The sequence below is a fragment of the Dipteris shenzhenensis genome, chromosome 10 (assembly GCF_047967505.1).
Source record: "Dipteris shenzhenensis isolate YYH24624 ecotype China chromosome 10, Dip_SZ_1.0, whole genome shotgun sequence".
NCBI classification, from domain to species: Eukaryota; Viridiplantae; Streptophyta; class Polypodiopsida; order Gleicheniales; family Dipteridaceae; genus Dipteris; species Dipteris shenzhenensis.
In genome coordinates this window covers 31435478-31442001 of record NC_141605.1, presented here as the reverse complement: position 1 = coordinate 31442001, position 6524 = coordinate 31435478, and the positions used below count along the sequence as shown (strand labels likewise).

General features: G+C 42.1%; 1 long non-coding RNA gene across 2 annotated transcripts; it reads left to right on the top strand.

Annotated features, from left to right (window-relative positions):
- The first annotated feature begins 5011 nt into the window (after positions 1 to 5011).
- On the top strand, positions 5012 to 6291 carry LOC147897696 (uncharacterized). 2 transcript variants are annotated; one of them, XR_015541717.1, is made up of 4 exons: positions 5012 to 5145; positions 5602 to 5707; positions 5829 to 5895; positions 6067 to 6291. It is a non-coding gene; the product is annotated as an uncharacterized LOC147897696 (long non-coding RNA). The 2 variants fall into 2 exon arrangements; XR_015541716.1 differs by lacking the exon at positions 5012 to 5145 and having other exon boundaries at positions 5366 to 5707.
- Positions 6292 to 6524: the final 233 nt, after the last annotated feature.

Genomic DNA, 6524 nt, shown 5'->3' with positions numbered 1-6524 from the left:
AGCAAAAAAATAGGCCAAGAAGGAGCTCCACACATATAAGATGAGTATCAAATTAAATTAAGTTGAACTATTTTCTAGCCGGTTCGTGCGATAACGAGTGGTTGGTGGGTGCCCTGGGCCCCTAGTAAAATGTGTAGCTCATGGCAATATAGTACCACAAAGTAGCCACAAACAATGGTTACCCCGAGCAAGGTGTTGGTGATGATCATGAGGATAGCAAGGGGAATCGCCATGACTATGATCGATTAGTATAACAAAATATTACACTTTATGAGAAAACGATCCATTTCCATTATCATCGTAAACAAATTCCTCCATAATTCAAAATAACAGGAATATTAATTCAATACACCTTTGTAACAAACCTTCAAAACAATTATTGCAAATAGATAATACATGTCCAACAAATAATTTTATATTATAAATATGTTTGTATACAAAATTCTTCCTCTCCTTATCATTTTAAATTGTACGTAGCCTTGGATCAGGAAAGCAGGTAATTGCACCGATGCCGAGCATGTTATACAACATGCCACACTCGTGCCACAAGAGTGTTGCATGCCGCACATGCACTTCTCACCTTTAAAGTATTCACAAGATAGACAAGGTGAAAGTGATGATCACAAGGGAGAGCATAGTATCATGTGGCCTTGTCAAAATGATCTTGGCAGATTAGACAACATGGCCTGTCCACGATGTTGTAAGAAAATAATACAACATCTGTGCTCAATAGATAATAGGATCTCCTACGCAAGAGAGAAAACAAGATAGTATGGAGAATCAAAAATTTGATTACTGTAGAACTGATATAATAGATGGCGCTGCCTCCCAACCGTGTGCTCCTGTGAAAGAAGCTTCGATGGCGTGCTGGAAATAGTAGAAGACGGAGGCTAGATGCTAAGGAATCAAGGTTGCTATAGCCAGTGTGAAATGGGCTTCACAAGCTTACTCTTATATAGCCACCAGTCATAGTCGGTTAGGCTCAATTGGGTGGCCGACCTAGTCGCCCAAAACGGTCAACTGGGGGTCGGCGAAATAGGCTACCGACCATACGATAGAACCGATGCGCAAAACAGAGCAACTAACCTATGGTCGCCATTCGGCCCAAAGCCATCTGGGATCATCTGAGGCTCCAAACGGGCCCCGCGACCCGACAGTGGGCTGCCCCGAGAAATGCTCCGTCTACCGTCACTGCAGTCAGTCAAGGGATGCCTTCCCGCACTTGCATGTAGCCTAGTTGGCGGTGTGCCAACTCTATCTGAAGCCGTCCATCCATCAGGCCACACATGGCCCCCATCTGGTGTCCAAACCAGGACCTACCGGATAATTAAGCTACTCAAATGCCTTCTCCTCATATGGGGGGCTTACAAGTAGAGTTAGCTGTTACACGAGAGTGGAGCATTGATATCTAACACCCCCCCTCATGTCCACCCGCAAGTGAACTTACTTTTTCGGCCCAATGCCAAGTCGATGAAGATGCCTCTCCAGCAAGTCTCTTCCAAGAGCCTTCATGAAGATGTCCACAGCATTCTCTGTAGTCGGACAATATACCAAGTCCACCTCTCCATCCATGATGAGCTCGCGTACAAAGTGATATTGAATCTCAATGTGTTTTGTGCGAGCGTGGAACACCGAGTTCTTTGTAATCGCCATGCACCTCTGATTGTCACATGATAATTGCGTAGGCTTGTTCTACACTGCACCCATGTCTCCCAAAATCCTCCTCAACCACACTGCCTTGCAAGAAGCAAAGCATGCAGATTTGTCTCGGGGGGTCCATCTAGGAAATGTATATATACTATGAGAGTTCAAAATGAGGGGTATTTTAATTCTCAAGACTTACATAAATATATTTATAGCAGGGGTAATTTTATATACCGTTTTTAAATTAATAGGTAGGGTGTGTGGGGATATGGGGAAAATGGGGAATGAAATGGTCATCATAACCATCATCGTGGCTCCGTCTCCTGTTACATAGCCTCCATGCTTTCCATTGTGCTTTCCCTGCCTATGTGCCAAGCTCCCTAGCGAACAATTTGCACAATGACTCATGCCGAATTACCATAAAAGTAGTTGAAGCAAAAAATGAAGATAGATTGCTTAAAGATTGGAGTGTTCGTTCGATTGGAGAGGGAATTGCATGCAGGCAAGAGACATCGAGGAAGCTGAGTGGGCAAGGGTAAGATGCAGAAATCATTTGCTATAGGTGGGGCACTTCTCCTTCAAATGTTTCTTGAACTTTCTTCCAATCTGTTAGAAGGAAGCAGCAGAGCTATCAGATTGATAGAGTGATGAACTGTGATGGTAACTTAGTCATTGACTTTTGGCATATCCTCGATGTGTTTTGGAATGAGCTCAACACATCAGTTAGTGAAGAAGCCATTCATGATGCACAGTAAGTGACCTGGATAGAGGAGATGTTCAAAGGGTTGGTTGGATACTATGTACTTTTTTTGACTACCTAGTACCAATGCAATATGCTGGCGTGTCCCTTTTCTAAGGAGGAGATCCAACCACCTACGGGATCAAATTCTAGAGGTGGGGAGGAGGGCATTAGTTTGTCTAAGGTGTATTAAAAGATTTGATTATTTTTAGAGGTATGGGTTAAAGTCGATAGTACTGCTAGTTAGGTGGTCATAATGTAGGCAATTTTGAGGTATTAGGTTGTGGCTGGTCTTTATGTGAGTATGTTTGGCCTTTGCTCTCGTAGCTAAGAGAAGTGTGTGCCTTTAACGTAGGCAATTTTGAGATATTCGGTTGTGGCTAGTCTTTACGTGAGTATGCCCGGCCTTTTCTATCATAGCTAAGAGAAGTGTGTGCCTTCCTCTCCTCTCCCATGCTATTTTCATTCTAGTGGTAATTGAAGCTTTAATTTAATCCATAAAATCAAGCACTGAAGACACGTTAAGTATATTTTCTAGAATGTCACGGCCCTTAATGAAGCGGTTTTCTTTCCATCCTCTAATTGCATGCATAAAATTTGCACCATGATAGCCAACAATGTAGCAATTAATTTATAGGAGACATTAAGCATAGTGATAGGCCTCCAATCACCAACTCTCAGCAACAACCTGCCAGAATCCAGTAACCAGTTTTCCATTCCCATCCTGAACTTTATCAATCAATTCCTCCCGAATATGCTTTCTTTTGGTTGCCTAAAAAAACATTTTTGAGGGACAATCTGCCACATTTAGCCATAGCTATCTACTACAATTCTAGACCTTTCAACCTTAACCAACTCCAAATCCTTAATGGACAACTCACACTCCACCAATAGGGTAGAAAAATATGCATCCCTGGGATCAGCAACCATTAAATGCATATTTAGACTTTGCTGAATTACAGATAATTATCCTTGCCAAATCTGTCTCTTTCTTGCTTGGCCCATCACTTAGCAAAAACATGGATATCTTGTATCCCAACATCACATCTAGTGCATTGGTCCACCACATTTGGTGTGCTTTCCTTTGACATAGCTCTAATTTGTCGACAAAATTCCTTATCTATAGCCAATATTAAAAAATTTAAATGGCACATCCAGGGACCTCCCAATAGGCAAGGGAATGGAAAAGGCTCACATTAGAGGGGCATGATCTGAAACCCCGAAGCTGGCAAACAACTTCCCCCCCATAGGAGCCTTCACTTGAGTTATCAAGATGACCCGCCTTAAAGTGGCCCCCCTTTTTATGCCTAAGCGTGGAGGCTAATAAATCTTATGTACATTGTGCCTAAGGGGGAAGGGAAGGGAGAGGCGGGAAAATACAATTTGGGGACGAAACCCAAATTTTGTTGAAACGGCTCCCATTTCCCCCAAAGCTCAGCATCACTGCAACAACTACTTTCAAGCTTCCTTTCTTTATACTTGTATGATTGCATAGCCATAGCCATAGCTGCGAGCTTCCATCCTATTTCTTCATCCCCTTTGCAATTCCTTATTTCCAATTTGAAGCTCCGCTATGCTTCCCATCCATGAAATTCTGCACTTTTCAACATCTCCTTTCTTCCATCACCCCCTCCTCTGTTGATTTCCTCTTCCATCTTTCTCTCATTTGGATTGTGCTATTGGATAGATTCCCATCAAAAACTCATCTATTGTCGCTTTTCTGATGCCAGACACTAGCACAGCCTCGTCGGTGTTTTTGCTACTCAGTTTTTGCGCTTTCCTCTTTTTCTTTCATAACTTATCGCATTTGGATTACTTGATTGCAGATGTATCGACCTTACGCAAACCCCAGCGTTGCAATACCTGATAACCCGAACTCAAGTCAATAGCAAAAACAATTGGCTTTGTGTGGAACTAATCTCCCTGGGGATATCAGCATCCTAGCTTCTGACGATCCAAAGCCTCGGCTTTGCTTGGACACCAGAACTCCATGAACGCTTTGTTGATGCTGTAATCTAGCTTGGGGAAGCCGATAGTAAGTGATGCTTCTTCACACAGCCCTACTTTGAAGGAAGCTCTTTACTTAATTGAATGCTGTGGGTTGTGTGGTTCTATTCTTTGAGTGATGATTATGCCGTTCATCCTACGCTTGATGATCGTCCATAGGAAATGTAAATGCTGATAAATCTGTTTCATTACGTACATATACGATTAGATAGGCAATGCAAATGCAGAGACACACGAAGCTCTGTTCTTTTTCCTATTGAAAATCTTAGGATTGCTCTAGATCATGACGGAAGGTGGAATTGTAACGGAACGCATATTGTATGACATTGTGCTGATATGCACGCAGTTTTCAAGCTCATAATTTGTATCTGTACACTATTGGAAGTTTTATCCAACAAGCACAAGTCGTTGCAAGAACACTTGCAAACTGCAATTCCGGTTGCATTCCGTATGTGATCACTGGAACTTGGGGAGCTTGTGATGAAAGGGGAAAGATGAAGGTAGAATCTTTGGAACATATAGAGCAATCGGTTTCACCAAGTAGAAAGAGCTCCTGGTAGGACGTTTGGCTTGGAAGTAAGTAGCTCTTTGCTCCTTTGTTTGTGCAGGCATTAAACCGACAAAGTTCTGTAGTGCAGCTTCAATCGTTGGTGAAGACATCACAGGAAAAGACCCTTGACTCAGACTGAACCATTGCTTGCTATTCTTCATCCTTTTCACACATTGGCACTTTGGGAGACAAGGATTGGAGATAGGTATGTTCTCTGTATACCCCTTCATTCTCAAGCTCTCTCTCTGGTGATGACTTTTGCATTCATCAAGGTCTATCAAATTTGCGGTCACGATGTCTGGCTCACATTGCATGTTGAACTTTTCGTTGCCTGCAACAAATGCTCCTTGCCTGTTTGCCGGTCCTGTTACAGTATGGACGTAAAGAGGGGAATCAGAGTGTAAGACAAGATACAAATGGCTCAGAGGGTTTCTTCCCCCTTTTCACTCGCTAAATTTTTCTAACACTATAGATCTAGCTTTCAAAGTGGTGTTATGCGCACAGAGTTGAAATTTTTGAAACCTCTTCAAAGATAGAGTCTACTATGAAATGTTCGAAGGCTAATTAATCTTGTCTTCAAACTTCATGTAATGTCACTCCCTTCATAAGAGAGATTTTTTATGCTGAGATGATTTGGAAATTGAATTCGATTGTCACAAAGAGTACAGCAAGGGCATATGAGCTATGGACCCGCTACTGACGATGAAATGCATCACAGGATGCAAACAATACCACCTATGGTTCCTCTTCTCACTAACGGGCCAACTGTAAGCAACACTCATCATCCAAGTTGAAAAGCTCTTGCACTGTTGTCACAAGTAATTCTCAGTTATAGATGTGATCTATTATGGAGGCTTTCTTGTACATTGTTTTCATTTGTTTTGTCAGATTGTTGGGGATCCCCTGGAATTCCACCGAGATCAGCATGCACAAGGGGTTCCTCCATACATTGGAGGTGAGGCAAAATGAATTCATTCTCTTCCTTATTTAGAGTAAAATGTCCCAGGTTCAGGCCTTGTATGGGCATACACACTTCTCAATTCGGTGCCTATCCAACAAAAAGCACAATTCTTGTTATAATTCAAAGTATAACCACAACGATTGAATCCAATCAATGACTTGGCAGCAACATATGGCGTCACTTGGAAGGAGAGAGTGGAGAACTAGAAGTCCAGGTAAGGAAAGCTATACATGATGAAGATTGATGGATGCCAAGCTAGAGGCAAAGGGGAAGATGATGGGGACAATTGAGAGCATCCTGATCTGCCTATGTAAGTCTATAGAATTCGGTTCATTACCTTATGTAAGCAATTCTGTTGTTAGTGTTCAAGCAATGAATGAGTAGCCTCTATAGTGGTTGAGACTTCACTTTGCATCTATGTCAACTGATATCTCTACTATGTATACCAATCAATTATCTACCATGTCTTATTTTCTTTAGGATGGATGAGGTAAGGCATCCATTATCTCAAAAAGTTCTAATTTCGTCTGCTCAGATCAATCCATACCGTATGACAATGGTTATTTGACTAGTGGTTCTAGGCTTCTTCCTTCGCAATCGGATATTGAATCCTGTACCGGATG